General features: G+C 43.2%; 1 protein-coding gene across 1 annotated transcript in view; it reads left to right on the forward strand.

The window, feature by feature from the left end:
* The window catches only part of LOC145850454 (uncharacterized), a 63,959-nt gene that overhangs the window by 31,453 nt on the left and 14,304 nt on the right, over positions 1 to 18,202 (forward strand). The gene's annotated exons all lie outside the window — the stretch shown is intronic.

Consider the following 18,202-nt stretch of genomic DNA (forward strand, 5'->3'; position numbering starts at 1 on the left):
TCTTCAGGTCGGAAAGTATGAGCTCTAGAAAGAGGCCCATATTCCCGAGTTGGAATTCCCAGTTGGATGACCATTCAAAAGATTTTTCTCATTGGGTCGTGTTTTTTTTCCTGAGTTACTAGTTCGGAAGTCTGAGATTTCCAAGTTCCCAGTTGTTTTGAACGTGGCATTAATGACAGGGAGACGGCAGGGTATTCACTTTGAGTCAGGAACCAAAACTCCTCCTTAGTGACCCGTGAATGCATTCGGTCACATGACAGCTCAATCAGCTGTTCGATTTCACTTACCGGCATGTCAACTGGGGTGGCAGGTAGCCTAGTGGTTAGAGCGTTGGACTTGTAACCGAAAGGTTGCAAGATCAAATCCCTGAGCAGACAAGGTAAAAATCTGTTGTTCTGAGCCAGGATCACAGGCCAACGGATTGGGAAGTAGGTCCCAAAGTGCTCTTCCAAGCGTTGGAGGTGAGAGTCATCACTGGTGTGGGATACTTACTGTACTGATGCTGTTTTCTGTTAGAAACATGCACAGCCGAGGGAAGGGGGCCTGGTTCGCCTTTGAAAGACTCTCCAATAACAATTATTTCCTGATTTGGTCACTCATCTGTAAAATGTTTTTGTATTTCCCCTGTATGCTTGCGTTCGTTCTGCTTCCCAAATATGTTACATAGGCAAGGAGACAGATTTTCTTTTCATTAAACAGAAAGCTTGGCAGTTTTTTTTTCCTCCATTGTGAATGACAACACTTCCTCTCTCAATGTGAAAAATCTTTCCAACACTCCCCCTCGATAACCATCAAGCCTCATTGTGAAGTAGGATATTGTCATGCTCTGATCTCATATCTCCACATAGTTTTGTGAACAACCGTGCGCCAGGGGATATGGTTTGATGTAGTTTACAATCAAAGTTACCTGCTGCAGTATATCTCTCTTCTGTGCTCAGCTGTTTTGCCACCAGTTAATCTCGGTATATCATACAATGTGTCCATAAGGTAGACACATTCATAACTAGAGTACAGAGGCCTACCCACCATCCCGCCATAGATGGAGCCCCACCATTCGATCCCATGGAATCAGTTTTCTTGTCAATATTGCTATGCAGCACGCTGAACATCCCCTGTGCCGTTTCGTGAGACAGAACAATATGTCCTCATTAATAGCATCCCCCGACAAAAGTCAATGCATGGGCATCTCAGCCCTCACAGCTAATGTCCATTTGGAGAGCATGAGCTGGGGAGTTTTTGAATCGTTCAGTCAGTTTCCTCTTGATTGCTAGCAATTGCATAAATTATTCTTTCAACATTTACATTTACATCATTTAGCAGATGATCTTATCCAGAGCGACTTACAAATTGGTGCATTCACCTTATGATATCCAGTGGAACAACCACTTACAACAGTACATCTATATCTTATTTATTTTTTTTTTGGGGGGGGGGGGATGACAAGTGCCTGGATTAGGACCTGCGCCGCTTCCTGTGTAAGGCAGGGTCGTACTCTGCGAATGTTGTAGAGCATGAACCTACAGGATCGGGTCACCGCCTTGATGTTAGCGGAGAACGACAGGGTGTTGTCCAGGGTCACGCTAAGGCTCTTAGCACTCTGGGAGGAGGACACAATGGAGTTGTTAACCGTGATGGCGAGATCATGGAACGGGCAGTCCTTCCCCGGGAGGAAGAGCAGCTCTGTCTTGCCGAGGTTCAGCTTGAGGTGGTGATCCGTCATCCACACTGATATGTCTGCCAGACATGCAGAGATGCGATTCGCCACCTGGTTATCAGAAGGGGGAAAGGAGAAGATTAATTGTGTGTCGTCTGCGTAGCAATGATAGGAGAGACCATGTGAGGATATGACAGAGCCAAGTGACTTGGTGTATAGCGAGAATAGGAGAGGGCCTAGAACAGAGCCCTGGGGGACACCAGTGGTGAGAGCACGTGGTGTGGAGACGGATTCTCGCCACGCCACCTGGTAGGAGCGACCTGTCAGGTAGGACGCAATCCAAGAGTGAGCCGCGTCAGAGATGCCCAACTCGGAGAGGGTGGAGAGGAGGATCTGATGGTTCACAGTATCAAAGGCAGCAGATAGGTCTAGAAGGACGAGAGCAGAGGAGAGAGAGTTAGCTTTAGCAGTGCGGAGAGCCTCCGTGACACAGAGAAGAACAGTCTCAGTTGAATGACCAGTCTTGAAACCTGACTGATTTGGATCAAGAAGGTCATTCTGAGAGGGATAACAAGAGAGCTGGCCAAGGACGGCACGCTCAAGAGTTTTGGAGAGAAATAAAAGAAGGGATACTGGTCTGTAGTTGTTGACATCGGAGGGATCGAGGGTAGGTTTTTTGAGAAGGGGTGCAACTCTCGCTCTCTTGAAGACGGAAGGGACGTAGCCAGCGGTCAAGGATGAGTTAATGAGCGAGGTGAGGTAAGGGAGAAGGTCTCCGGAAATAGTCTGGAGTAGAGAGGAGGGGATAGGGTCAAGCGGGCAGGTTGTTGGGCGGCCAGCCGTCACAAGTCGCAAGATTTCATCTGGAGAGAGAGGGGAGAAAGAGGTCAAAGCGTAGGGTAGGGCAATGTGAGCAGGACCAGCGGTGTCGTTTGACTTAACAAACGAGGATCGGATGTCGTCAACCTCCTTTTCAAAATGGTTGAACAGTGTTATATGACATGTATTGGTGTGTGTTTCTGTGCCTTCTGCCTCCCCACACATTGTTTTCACCATATCAATATTACGGCCGGTAATATCATAGCGTAGCCGGCCTAGCCATTCACCGTGGGAATGATTCAACAGTGTGTGGTTTCATAGCGTAGCCGGCCTAGCCGTTCACCGTAGGAATGATTCAACAGTGAGTGGTTTCAAAGCGTAGCCAGCCTAGCCGTTCACCGTGGGAATGATTCAACAGTGTGTGGTTTCATAGCGTAGCCGGCCTAGCCGTTCACCGTGGGAATGATTCAACAGTGTGTAGTTTCATAGCGTAGCCGGCCTAGCCGTTCACCGTGGGAATGATTCAACAGTGTGTGGTTTCATAGCGTAGCCGGCCTAGCCGTTCACCGTGGGAATGATTCAACAGTGAGTGGTTTCATAGCGTAGCCGGCCTAGCCGTTCACCGTGGGAATGATTCAACAGTGTGTGGTTTCATAGCGTAGCCGGCCTAGCCGTTCACTGTGGGAATGATTCAGGTGCTGCCTTTTCCCTTGATCTAAGGGAGCTCTGGTTGAATTGTATCTTTTAGATTTTAATAATTTTAATTTAGATGTTTAAGCTTAACCACATTACAATGATTTTGAGATACAAAGACAATATTATACTATATATACAGTACCAGTGAAAAGTTTGGACACACCTACTCATTCCAGGGTTTATATTTTTACTATTTTCTACATTGTAGAATAATAGTGAAGACATCAAAACTATGAAATAACACATATGGAATCATGTAGTAACCAAAAAAGTGTTAAACAAATCAAAATATATTTTATATTTGAGATTCTTCAAAGTAGCCACTATTTCCCTTGATGAACAAGCCTAGGCTACTATAGATAGCTAGCTTATATGGTGGTATTCAAGCTGAGGTTAATCAATAAATACAAACATATATATATATATATATATATATTTTTTTATTTTTATTTTTTTTTATTATTAGCTAGGTAGCTAGCTAGCAAACCTTACCTAGCTAATGTTAGCTTGATTATACAAAGTCAAACAGCTAGCCTCTGTAGCTAGCTAGCTAAGATTAGTCAGCTGAAATCTAGCTAGCTAGCTACTATAATGAACATGCAAAGAAAGGTAGCTAGCTATATTTGTTGATGGGAGATTTGTTACAAAATTAACTTCAGCCATTAGCTAGCTAGCTAGTTAGAGCCAGACAACAACAGCTGAAGCTAGCTACATCCAAATGACAGTCCTACATTTTTCCACTGAACATAGCTAGCTAGCAACTGGACATTAGTTCAAAACCAACACCAAACTTTGTACAAATTGTCACGCTGCTACCTTACTATGCATGCAATGTGCTTTTGCAAGCTAGCTACTCCATAGTCCAGGCTACAGTAAGAGCTAGCCACATTTCACTGTCAGACAGGACACAACTCAAACTGCTGAACAAAAAAGTTGCTAGCTAACATTAACAGTGCCTCTGCTCTGGCTCTGTTGTGCACTGACTGCAGTGTGCAAATGCATGCTTGCTAGCATCAGAAAAACTCACCAGTTTAACATCCAAAATACATATATGCTCCTTCTCCGGTCTTCTTGACATTTGAATCCACATGTGTGCTGATCAACAGTGCCAAACTAACAACTCTGCCATATGTTGGATATTGTTCAACGCTGCCTTGCACACCTGTGTGAAGCTAGTCACAATAAGGATTAGCCACAATAGTGAAATTTGCGGTTCGCTTTCAAATTTAGTATTTTTTAAATTTATTTAACCTTTATTTAACTAGGAAAGTCAGTTAAGAACAAATTCTTATTTACAATGATGGCCTGGCAAAAGGCCTCCTGCGGGGACGGGGGCTGGGATAAACATTTAAAATACATTAAATAAAAATATAGGACAACACTACATAAAGAGAGACCCGAAGACAACATGGCATGGCAGCAACACATGACAACACAGCATGGTAGCAACACAACATGACAACAACATGGCAGCAGCACAACATGGTAGCAGCACAAAACATGGTACAAACATTATTGGGCACAGACAACAGCACAAAGGGCAAGAAGGAAGAGACAACAATACATCATGCAAAGCAGCCACAACTGTCAGTAAGAGGGTCCATGATTGAGTCTTTGAAGAGATGGAGATAAAACTGTCCAGTTTGAGTGTTTGTTGTAGCTCGTTCCAGTCGCTAGCTGCAGCGAACTGAAAAGACGAGTGACCCAGGGATTTGTGTGCTTTGGGGACCTTTAACAAAATGTGACTGGCAGAACGGGAGTTGTATGTAGAGGATGAGGGCTGCAGTAGATATCTCAGATGGGGGGAGTGAGGCCTAAGAGGGTTTTATAAATAAGCATCAACCACTGTGTCTTGCAACAGGTATACAGAGATGACAAGTTTACAGAAGAGTATAGAGTGTAGTGATGGGTCCTATAAGGAGCATTGGTGGCAAATCTGATTGCCGAATGGTAAAGAACATCTAGCCGCTCGAGAGAACCCTTACCTGCCGATCTATAAATAACATCTCTGTAATCTAGCGTGGGTAGGATGGTCATCTGAATCAGGGTTAGTTTGGCAGCTGGGGTGATAGAGGAAACCAAGTCTAGATTTAACTTTAGCCTGCAGCGTTGATATGTGCTGAGAGAAGGATAGTGTACCGTCTAGCCATACTCCCAAGTACTTATATGAGGTGACAACCTCAAGCTCTAAACCCTCAGAGGTAGTAATCACACCTGTGGGAAGAGTGGCATTCTTCTTACCAAACCACATTACCTTTGTTTTGGAGGTGTTCAGAACAAGGTAAAGGGCAGAGAAAGCTTGTTGGACACTAAGAAAGCTTTGTTGAGCATTTAACACAAAATCCGGGGAGGGACAAGCTGAATATAAGACTGGAACATCTGCATATAAATGGATAAGAGAGCTTCCTACTGCCTGAGCTATGTGGTTGATGTAAATTGAGAAGATCTTGGGGGCTAGGATCGAGCCTTGGCGTACACCCTTAGTGACAGGCAGTGGCTGAGACCACAGATGTTCTGACTTTATACACTGCACTCTTTGAGAGGTAGTTAGCAAACCAGGCCAAAGACCCCTTGGAGACACCAATACTCCTTAGCCGGCCCACAAGAATGGAATGGTCTGCTGTATCAAAAGCTATGGCCAAGTCAATAAAAATAGCAGGACAACATTGCTTAGAATCAAAATAAGTGACAGTGGTTCAAACTTATACAAATACAGGACACTGAAGGATCTGGAGAGTTTCTGTATGGAGGAATGATCTCAAACCCCTTCCTATGTGTTCCCCACCTCATCAAACATTAGAAGAGACAACTCAGAGCTGTTATCTTGGCAAAGGGAGGGTGTGTTCTCCCACCTCATCAAACATTAGAAGAGACAACTCAGAGCTGTTATCTTGGCAAAGGGAGGGTGTGTTCTCCCACCTCATCAAACATTAGAAGAGACAACTCAGAGCTGTTATCTTGGCAAAGGGAGGGTGTGTTCTCCCACCTCATCAAACATTAGAAGAGACAACTCAGAGCTGTTATCTTGGCAAAGGGAGGGTGTACTAAGTACTAAATGCAGGGGTGCCAATAATTGTGACATGCATGTTTTTGAAAAAAAATGTTGGAACAATTTTAAATCAATTAAAGGTTAGATTCATATGATATTTTCAGTTTAAGATCAAGCTGATAAACAACAATGACATATGGGTGCCAATAGGGTGCCAATAATTCATGAGGGCAGTGTAGTAGAATCATGCCATATTTGAAGTAGATAATGCTAAACAAGGTCGGGATGTTGAACAGCCCTTTTAGCAGTGGTATATCGGCCATATACCACACCCTCTCAGGCCTTATTCTTTTTATTATAATGTTGTAGAAGAATGTTGCATAGTCACCTTCTGGTGTAAAAAAACATGGAAATTAAAAAGAAAAAGCAAAGTTTTATGTGAGAATAGGTATTGGTCTGAAGCTGAAAAAAAGAAAGGAAATTCAAGAGCCCCACAATGCCTACTCCACCCATGCTCTACCAAGGTTTTCCAGCACACAGCTTTGACCTACTACAGTAGCTATGTTGGTATTGTACTTCAAACGAGGTGTAGGCAGGTTGTTTAGGATTCACACCTTCTCAAACAACCTAATTCATACTCTTCAGAGGGATACTGGACTTTACAGCGCCCTGCTATTAAAATGATTAATACCTGTGTGTGCATGTGTGTGTGTTTTTATATATTATACTGAATAAAAATATAAACACACAATTTGAAGTGTTGGTCCCGAGGGGGCGCTAGTGAGCAGCAACATGTGAAGACGCGTTTTCTCGTTGCTCAGATCCAGGGAGAACAATTTACTATTAATACTTAACCAGCACCTCCCCTACCGTGTTCATTTTGTAACATTTAATTTGGAATCAAACCCAATTCACTAACCTGGCTTTTTTCTTCCTTTTAATCATAAAATGTTGAGACAACAGCGGCCGCGGACCACAAAGGAGCAGGCCTCTGCTGAAGCCTCGGGCTCACCTGACATGGACTCTGATCCCCCTGACCTAGCCATGGTAATGGCGGCTATCATTAAATCTGAACAGACATGACACCCGTCTGAATAGTCTGGAAGATGGCGCAAATATTTACTCCGACAAAGTGGTGAAACTGGAAAAGCAAGTCACCCGGCTATCATCAAATGTCGTCAAACTCACTTCCAAGGTTGAGGACCTCGAGAACAGACAGCGCCGGGAGAACGGTCGCAATTTTGGCGTGAGAGAGGGACTTGAGACTGTAGGCGGAATGCGGCATACCCTGGCCATAGCTAAACTGCTACAGGAAATTCTAGGCCTCCTTGTTTTTGAAAGAAAAGCACATTTTTTTGTCCATTTTTAAAATAACAGCAGATTGATCAGAACTACAGTGTAGACATTGTTAATGTTGTAAATGACTATGTAGCTGGAAACGGTAGATTTTTAATGGAATATCTAAACTCAGCCAAAAAAGAAACGTCCCTTTTTCAGGACCGTCTTTCAAAGATAATTTGTAAAAATCCAAATAACTTCACAGATCTTCATTGTAAAGTGTTTAAACACTGTTTCCCATGCTTGTTCAATGAACCATAAACAATTAATGAACATGCACCTGTGGAACGGTCGTTAAGACACTAACAGCTTACAGACGGTAGGCAATTAAGGTCACAGTTATGAAAACTTAGGACACTAAAGAGGCCTTTCTACTGACTCTTAGAAACACCAAAAGGAAGATGCCCTGCTCATCTGCGTGAACGTGCCTTAGGCATGCTGCAAGGAGGCATGAGGACTGCAGATGTGGCCATGGCAATAAATTGCAATGTCCGTACTGTGAGACGCCTAAGACAGCGCTACAGGGAGACAGGATGGACAGCTGATCATTCTCGCAGTGGCAGACCATGTGTAACAACACCTGCACAGGATCGGTACATCTGAGCATCACACCTGCGGGACAGGTACAGGATGGCAACAACAACGGCCCGAGTTACACCAGGAACGCACAATCCCTCCATCAGTGCTCAGACTGTCCGCAATAGGCTGAGAGAGGCTGGACTGAGGGCTTGTAGGCCTGTTGTAAGGCAGGTCCTCACCAGACATCACCGGCAACAACGTCGCCTATGGGCACAAACCCACCGTCGCTGGACCAGACAGGACTGGCAAAAAGTGCTCTTCACTGACGAGTCGTGGTTTTGTCTCACCAGGGGTGATTGTTGGATTAGCGTTTATCGTTGAAGGCCTGAGTGTTACACCGAGGCCTGTACTCTGGAGCGAGATCGAGGTGGAGGGTCCATCATGGTCTGGGGTGGTGTGTCACAGCATCATCGGACTGAGCTTGTTGTCATTGCAGGCAATCTCAATGCTGTGCGTTACAGGGAAGACCTCCCCCTCATGTGGTACCCTTCCTGCAGGCTCATCCTGACATGACCCTCCAGCGTGAAAATGCCACCAGCCATACTGCTCATTCTGTGCGTGATTTCCTGCAAGACAGGAATGTCAGTGTTCTCCCATGGCCAGCGAAGAGCCCGAATCTCAATCCCATTGAGCACGTCTGGGATCGGAGGGTGAGGGCTAGGGCCATTCCCCCCAGAAATGTCTGGGAACTTGCAGGTGCCTTGGTGGAAGAGTGGGGTAACATCTCACAGCAAGAACTGGCAAATCTGGTGCAGTCCATGAGGAGATGCACTGCAGTACTGAATGCAGCTGGCGGCCACACCAGATACTGACTGTTACTTTTGATTTTTACCCCCCCCCCCCCCTTTGTTCATGTACACATTATTCCATTTCTGTTAGTCACATGTCTGTGGAATTTGTTCAGTTTATGTCTCAGTTGTTGAATCTTGTTAGGTTCATACAAAATAGTACCCTCAAAACACCTGTCTCAACGTCAACAGTGAAGAGGCGACTCCAGGATGCTGGCCTTCTAGGCAGAGTTCCTCTGTCCGGTGTCTGTGTCCTTTTTCTAAAGAGAGGATGGGTAGACCAAATATTTCACTCCAACTTTAGTGCTGTCACGTGTGCTCCCTCTCTGCCAGGTGCTCCCTCTCTGGCCTCTAGGTCACCAGGCTGCTCATTATGGCGCACACCTGTCACCATCGTTACGCGCTTCAGCGCCTCATGACACTCACCTGGACTCTATCACCTCCTTGATTACCTGCCCTTTATATGTCATTCCCTTTGGTTCCTTCTCCAGGCGTCATTGTTTTTGTTTCCTGTCTGTGTGCTGTTCGAGTTTCTTGTTTTCTATTATGTTACGTTTATGTATTAAAACACTCACTCCCTGAACTTGCTTCCTGACTCTCAGCGCACATCGTTACAGAATGACGCATTGCCAAAGGCGATAGCCAATATCACAGCATCGTTATCTCAGACCATAGCCCTGTCCAGCTACATATCCGCTTTCCGGACAGTACTGTGTCACAACGCACGTGGCGACTTGACCCACTACTACTATCCTGTAGTGTCTTTAAAAAATACATATCAACTCACATTGATGTCTTTTTGCAGATCAACTGCACCCCTGACGTGTCTCACTCTACTGTTTGGGAGTCGTTAAAAGCATATCTAAATGGGCCAAATTATTTCATACACAGCGTATGACAACAAACAGTGCACCAAACGCTAACCTTGATTCTGCCCACTCAACTCTACAGCCAGAGGTTGTCATCTCTCTTGATGCTGAGAAGGCTTTCGACCGGGTTGAGGGGGAATATCCATTTACAGTACTAGAGAGAGTTTGGTTTGGCCCGTCATTCCTTTCCTGGATTAAGATTTTGTACTCGTCCCCAGTGGCCTCTGTTCGCACCAACAATGTTACCTCCAGCTACTTCCCTCTCCACAGGGGGGCCAGGCAGGGTTGTTGTTTATCCCCTTTTCTCTTTGATATGGCTATTGAGCCTCTTGCTATCGCCCTGCGGGCAGGGGAGAGGATTAAGGGAATATTGAGGGGCAACATAACTCACAAGGTGTCCTTATATGCAGACAAGCTTCTTTTATACATCTCTAACCCTGTGGAGTCTATACCCTATCTCTTGGACATTCTACAAGGTTTTGGAACATTATCTGGTTATCAGTTAAACCTAACAAAAAGTGTGCTCCTCCCCATTAATCAGTTAGCAGAAGGAATTGGGTATGCCAATTCCCCATTTAAGGTGGAGTATCCGGTTTTTACTTATTTGGGGATAAAGGTCACACGCTTATTTAAGGCTTTGTTTAAACCTAACTTCACAACACTCCTGGAGCACACTAAGCATGATTTCATAAGGTGGTCGTCTCTTCCCATTTAATTAACAGGTTGCATTAATTCTGTTAAAACTATACTACCTAGGTTTTTGTACTTATTCCAAATGATCCCCATTTTTCTGCCAAAGTCGATGTTCAAACAACTGGACAGCTACATTTCCAACTTCATTTGGAATAAGTCAAATCCACGAATGAGAAAGGTATATCTAGAGAGACCTAAGCCCGCAGGCGGGTTGGGCCTTCACAATTTTTTTTACGTTTCTACTGGTCAGCAAATATATTTAAATGCGTTTATTGGGTTTCTACATTTGAAAACAAGGATGGCCCAACTTGAGCCATCATGGAGTTATAGTCAAGCCTTCTAACTTCTCCGGTCTCGCTCCGGTGCTCCCCAATGCCTGACTTACCTAGTTAAATAAATAAAAATAAATGCCCATTAACCTTGGCACCCATGTTCTGAACCCCATTGTTAAGAACTCCCAAAGTCACTTTAGTCTTAAACAAGCTGCTTCTCTCCATTAACATCTAATCATCTCTTCCCAGCATCACAGATTGACACGGCATTCAAATTCTGTCATAGGAACGGTCTGGTGTTTTGTTGCGACCTATTTGTTGATAATTAATTCGATACTCTGATGGTTGACCATAATATTCCCAATACCCACTTTTAGATACCTGCAAACTCGCAGGTTTGCCAAACAACATTTCCCTTCATTTCCACTCGAGCCCACTAAGTGTCCAGTCGAGAGGTGCATAGATCTTAACCCTTATCTGAAGGGCACAATCTACAGATTATACGACATAATACAGAACATTAATCTGCCTTCCTTTGCAAATACAAAATCTGCATGGGAGCAAGACATAGGCGGCGAGCTACCCGATGATATATGGCAACAAAGTTTTGAGCGTATCCACACATCATTTTGCAGAAGGCATGGGCTTATTCAGTTTAAGGTTTTGTACCGTCTCCATTACTCAAATGACAGATTGGCAAAAATATACCCAAATGTTGACCCCAAGAGTTTGAGATGCCACCAGAGTCCAGCGACTGTGGGACATATGTTTTGGTCATGCCAATCTTTGAGTGGCCTCTGCCTCAAAAATGGGGTCACATTCTCACATACAGTTGAAGTCGGAAGTTTACATACACTTAGGTTGGAGTAATTAAAACTTGTTTTTCAACCACTCCACAAATGTCTTGTTATTAACAAACTATAGTTTTGTCAAGTCGGTTAGGACATCTACTTTGTGCATGACACAAGTCATTTTTCCAACAATTGTTTACAGGCAGATTATTTCACTTATAATGTACTGTATTTCAATTCCAGTGCGTCAGAAGTTCACATACACTAAGTTGACTGTGCCTTTAATCAGCTTGGAAAATTCCAGAAAATGATGTCATGACTTTAGAAGCTTCTGTTAGGCTAATTGACATCAATTGAGTAAATTGGAGGTGTACCTGTGGGTGTATTTCAAGACCTACCTTCAAACTCAGTGCTTCTTTGTTTGACATCATAGGAAAATCAAAATAAATCAGCCAAGACCTCAGAAAAACAATTGTAGACCTCCCTAAGTCTGGTTCATCCTTGGGAGCAATTTCCAAACGCCTGAAGGTACCACGTTCATCTGTACAAACAATAGTACGCAAGTACAAACACCATGTGATCACGCAGCTGTCATACCGCTCAGGAAGGAGACGCGTTCTGTCTCCTAGAGATGAACATACTTTGGTGTGAAAAGTGCAAATCAATCCCAGAACAACAGCAATGGATCTTGTGAAGATGCTGGAGGAAACAGGTACAAAAGCATCTATAATCGCAGTAAAATGTGTCCTATATCGACATAACCTGAAAGGCCACTCAGCAAGGAAGAAGCCACTGCTCCAAAACCGCCATAAAAAAGCCAGACTACGGTTTGCAACTGCACATGGCGACAAAGATCGCACTTTTTGGAGAAATGTCCTCTGGTCTGATGAAACAAAAATAGAACTGTTTGGCCATAATGACCATTATGTTTGGAGGAAAAAGGGAGAGGCTTCCAAACCAAAGAAAACCATCCCAACCGTGAAGCACGGGGGTGGCAGCATCATGTTGTGGGGGTGCTTTGCTGCAGGAGGGACTGGTGCACTTCACAAAATAGATGGCATCATAAGGGAGGAAATGTATGTGGATATATTGAAGCAACATCTCAAGATATCAGTCAAGAAGTTAAAGCATGGTAGAAAATAGGTCTTCCAAATGGACAGTGACCCCAAGCATACTTCCAAAGTTGTGGCTAAATGGCTTAAGGACAACACAGTCAAGGTATTAGAGTGGCCATCACAAAGCCCTGACTTCAATCCTATAGAAAATGTGTAGGCAGAACTGAAAAAGCATGTGCGTGGTGGTGGGTGGTTTGGAGGGAGTGGAGGGGATGGATGGGTGGATGGATGGATGGGAGAATGAGGGGTTGAAGTTGTACTGTTTTTGTTGTTATATCTGGAAATCTATAAATAAAGTTAAAGAAATAAAAAATAAAGTCTTGGTCCCATGTTTCATGAGCTGAAATAAAAAGTACCAGAAATTTTCCATACACACAAAAAGTGTATTTCTCTCAAATTCTGTGCACAAATTTGTTTGCATTCATGTTGGTGAGCATTTTATCCTTTGTCAAGACAATCATTCCACCTGACAGGTGTGGCATATCAAGAAGCTGATCAAACAGCATGATCATTACACAGATGCACCTTGTGCTTGGGACAAAAAAACAGCACTTTAAAATGTGCAGTTGTCACACAACACAATGCCACAGATGTCTCAAGTTTTGAGGGAGCATGCAATTGGCATGCTGACTGTAGGAATTTCCACCAGAGCTGTTGCCAGAGAATTCAATGTTAATTTCTCTCCCATAAGCTGCCTCCAATGTCGTTACAGAGAATTTGTCAGAACGTCCAATCGGTCTCACAACCGCAGACCACGTGTAACCACGCAAGCCCAGGACCTCCACATCCGGCTTCTTCACCTGCGGGATCGTCTGAGGGGGGTGCTGAGGAGTATTTCTGTCTGTAATAAAGCCCTTTTGTAGGGAAAACTCATTCTGATTGGCTGGGCCTGGCTTCCCAGTGGGTGGGCCTGGCTGCCAAGTGGGTGGGCCTATGCCATGGCTGCACCCCTGCCAGTCATGTGAAATCCATAAATTTGGGCATAATTAATTTAATTCAATTGACTGAATTCCTTACAGTAGGGGAAAAAAGTATTTGATCCCCTGATGATTTTGTACATTTGCCCACTGACAAAGAAAGGATCAGTCTATAATTTTAATGGTAGGTTTATTTGAACAGTGAGAGACAGAATAACAACAAAAATATCCAGAAAAACACATGTCATAAATGTTATAAATTGATTTGCATTTTATTGAGGGAAATAAGTATTTGACCCCCTCTCAATCAGAAAGATTTCTGGCTCCCAGGTGTCTTTTATACAGGTAACGAGCTGAGATTAAGAGCACACTCTTAAAGGGAGTGCTCCTAACCGCAGCTTGTTACCTGTAAAAAAAGACATGTCCACAGAAGCAATCAATCAATCAGATTCCAAACTCTCCACCATGGCCAAGACCAAAGAGCTCTCCAAGGATGTCAGGGACAAGATTGTAGACCTACACAAGGCTGGAATGGGCTACAAGACCATCGCCAAGCAGCTTGGTGAGAAGGTGACAACATTTGGTGTGATTATTCGCAAATGGACGAAACACAAAAGAACTGTCAATATCCCTCGGCCTGGGGCTCCATGCAAGATCTCACCTCGTGGAGTTGCAATGATCATGAGAAAGATGAGGGATCAGCCCAGAACTACACGGGAGGATCTTGTCAATGATCTCAAGGCAGCTGGGACCATAGTCACCAAGAAACCAATTGGTAACACACTATGCCGTGAAGGACTGAAATCCTGCAGCGCCCGCAAGGTCCCCCTGCTCAAGAATACATATACATGCCCGTCTGAAGTTTGCCAATGAATATATGAATGACTCAGAGGACAACTGGGTGAAAGTGTTGTGGTCAGATGAGACCAAAATGGAGCTCTTTGACATCAACTCAACTCGCCGTGTTTGGAGGAGGAGGAATGCCGCCTATGACCCCAAGAACACCATCTCCACCGTCAAACATGGAGGTGGAAACATTATGCTTTGGGGGTGTTTTTCTGCTAAGGGGACAGGACAACTTCACTGCATCAAAGGACGGGGCCATGTACTGTCAAATCTTGGGTGAGAACCTCCTTCCCTCAGCCAGGGCATTGAAAATTGGTCGTGGATGGCTATTCCAGCATGACAATGACCCAAAACACACGGCCAAGGCAACAAAGGAGTGGCTCAAGAAGAAACACATTAAGGTCCTGGCGTGGCCTAGCCAGTCTCCAGACCTTAATCCCATAGAAGATCTGTGGAGGGAGCTGAAGGTTCAAGTTGCCAAACGTCAGCCTCGAAACCTTAATGACTTGGAGAAGATCTGGAAAGAGGAGTGGGACAAAATCCCTCCTGAGATGTGTGCAAACCTGATGGCCAACTACAAGAAATGTCTGACCTCTGTGATTGCCAACAAGGGTTTTGCCACCAAGTACTAAGTCATATTTTGCAGAGGGGTCAAATACTTATTTCCCTCATTAAAATGCTAATCATTTTATAACATTTTTGACATGTGTTTTTCTGGATTTTTTTGTTGTTATTCTGTCTCTCACTGTTCAAATAAACCTACTATTAAAATTATAGACTGATCATTTCTTTGTAAGTGGGCAAACGTACAAAATCATCAGGGGATCAAATACTTTTTCCCCCCACTGTATATGAACTGAGTAAAATCTTTAGAAATTGTTACATGTTGCATTTTATATTTTGTTCAGTATAGTTTGGCTGTATTTATTTTTTGATATAGGCCTATTGTAAATGTGTATTATTGTTGCGCCGCCATCTTTACTACAACAATAAATACAAGTACAAACACTATTTAAGCTACATATTATTTTGACAGAGGTAATAAACTGTCCATTGATCAGCACAGAAATTGATAAAACAGGACCATGTTCAAAACACTAGTGGTTCTAAGCTTAATTCAATATTACACAGGTAAACTAACAGTTACAGAAATCAGGAATCTAGACGGGCTCTATGTTTCTGAGCTATTGTGTCCAATACACCACCACCTGTTGTTATGCTGGGCACCTACTCACCCCAAAAAATGTTATGTTTTGTTTTTTCAATTACATGTTTTGCTAAAAATAAAGGTTTAAGGAAATACAGGCATGCTCCACATTACTACAAGACAAAACAGCTCAATCACACTTGATGGTCTTGTAAGTATAAAAGCAAAGCTTGCTTTAATTTAATAAAAAAAACATGAAAAGGTGGTGTAATGGGATAATGTCTTATTGTTGTGTGTGAAGAGAATCCAATACTTTACCTTGTATGTGGTACAAATCCCATTATTGTGGAAGCACCTCCTCTAAGAGTATAAATTAGTCTGTTTAAGAAGGTTTGAATCCTAAGCAACCTGCCTACACATAGTATGAAGTACAATACCAACAAAGCTACTGTAGTAGGTCAGAACTGTGTGCTGGAAAACCTTGGTAGAGCATGGGTGGAATAGGCACTGTGGTGCTCATGTGAATTTCCTTTATTTTTCGGCTTCGGACCAATGTCTATTATCACTTAACTTATTTTTTTGTTTTTAATTAGTGGTAATGCTCAGCCTTACTCTCTAACACCCTGACCAACCGTGCACCATTGTCTCTGTCTGTGTTCACCATCATCATGTCATTCATGGGCTGATGTAATCATTGATTACTATCAAAATACACATACTATACTTAAAATATACATTACTAACAAAATACACATACTATTCTTAAAATATACATTACTAACAAAATACACATACTATAGCTAAAAATATACATTACTAACAAAATACACATACCATAGTTAAAATAGACATTACTAACAAAATACACATACTCTACTTAAAATATACATTGCTTAAAAATTCACATACTATGCTTAAAATAGACATTACTAACAAAATATACATACTATACTTAAAATATACATTGCTTAAAAATACACATACTATACTTAAAATAGACATTACTAACAAAATACACATACTCTACTTAAAATATACATTGCTTAAAAATACACATACTCTACTTAAAATATACATTGCTTAAAAATACACATACTATACTTAAAATAGACATTACTAACAAAATACACATACTCTACTTAAAATATACATTGCTTAAAAATACACATACTATACTTAAAATAGACATTTCTAACAAAATATACATACTATACTTAAAATATACATTGCTTAAAAATACACAAGGTCTCAGGAATGCATAAACATACGCACGCACTCACACATTTTCACATGCATGTACAAACTTGCTCACACAGTCCAGGTCTTGGACAGGAATAGGTTGCTCCATGCTCCTCAGTCCAGGCCCTGGACAGGAATAGGTTGCTCCATGCTCCTCAGTCCAGGCCCTGGACAGGAATAGGTTGCTCCATGCTCCTCAGTCCAGGCCCTGGACAGGAATAGGTTGCTCCATGCTCCTCAGTCCAGGCCCTGGACAGGAATAGGTTGCTCCATGCTCCTCAGTCCAGGTCTTGTTTATTTTTAACACCTAAATCTTCTTAGCCTTTAATTTCTCTGCCTCTCTGTCAGAGAGGGTGTGTGTGTGTGTGTGTGTGTGTGTGTGTGTGTGTGTGTGTGTGTGTGTGTGTGTGTGTGTGTGTGTGTGTGTGTGTGTGTGTGTGTGTGTGTGTGTGTGTGTGTGTGTGTGTGTGTACACACTTCTGGGGCCTGTTGGCTTACTACGTCACACCTCTTGCTGCCCAGGTAGCTGATGGGACATCCGCCCGCGCTGGGTGTTTGGTTGTCGTGGGGATTTAGTTAGAGAGTAGCGTGGGGTTTCAGGCCCACGCTAGGACGCTATGTGTGAGTGTGTGTGAGCAAGAGAGACTGTGTGTGTGTGTGAGCGAGAGAGACTGTGTGTGTGTGTGTGTGTGGGGACCTAGCCATGCGGTGAGTATAGAGGGTGAGTAATGGTTCCTGTTTATACCCAACCGTGTGTGAGAGAGTGTGTGCTATTTATAACTGGATTTCAGCTTATCAGCCGCTAGCGTAGAGTGAAGGAGAAAGTGGGGAGAGGGTGATGGGAGAGAGGGGGAGGTAAGGCGAGGGGTGGAGAGAGAGGGGGAGACTGGGTGGGAGACGGGGTGTTTTTCTTGGGTAGAAAAACAGAGTTTGTTTGGATGAATATGAATCTATGATTAATGAGTGAAAACACAGCGACCGCCCTGATTGAGAGAAGAGGGGGATTGTTGGGTTCCTTTGTTTCTCTACCCTCTGATGCGGAGATGGGTTGTGTGTGCATGTGCTTACAGTATTTTAAACATGCTTATAATAGTAGTTATCAACAAGGTATCCTCATTCATTCTGTGCAGCTATAGACATCTAACGTCAGAGCTGATTTATACTGATCAGCATTACCAGTGCAATTTAGATTAGACCTATCAAGTTATTTTGTAGAACTAATGTGAAGAACGAAAGACTGAATAGCTGAAGAGTGAAAATGCAGAGGAATGCAAATAGGGTCCATGCTAACAAGTACCTTACTTAACTTGTGAGTGAGGGGTTAGGTATTGGTGGTGGTACACTTGTCATCGTTAGTGGAGTGAAGTGTGTGTGTGTGTGTCTATGCAAGGCCGGTTTGTATTAAGAGGGTGCTACTCTTCGTTAATTTAATTAGCTCCAAAGGAAACTA

Source organism: Salmo salar, chromosome 13 (assembly GCF_965601325.2).
Source record: "Salmo salar chromosome 13, fSalSal1, whole genome shotgun sequence".
In the NCBI taxonomy this organism is placed as follows: domain Eukaryota; kingdom Metazoa; phylum Chordata; class Actinopteri; order Salmoniformes; family Salmonidae; genus Salmo; species Salmo salar.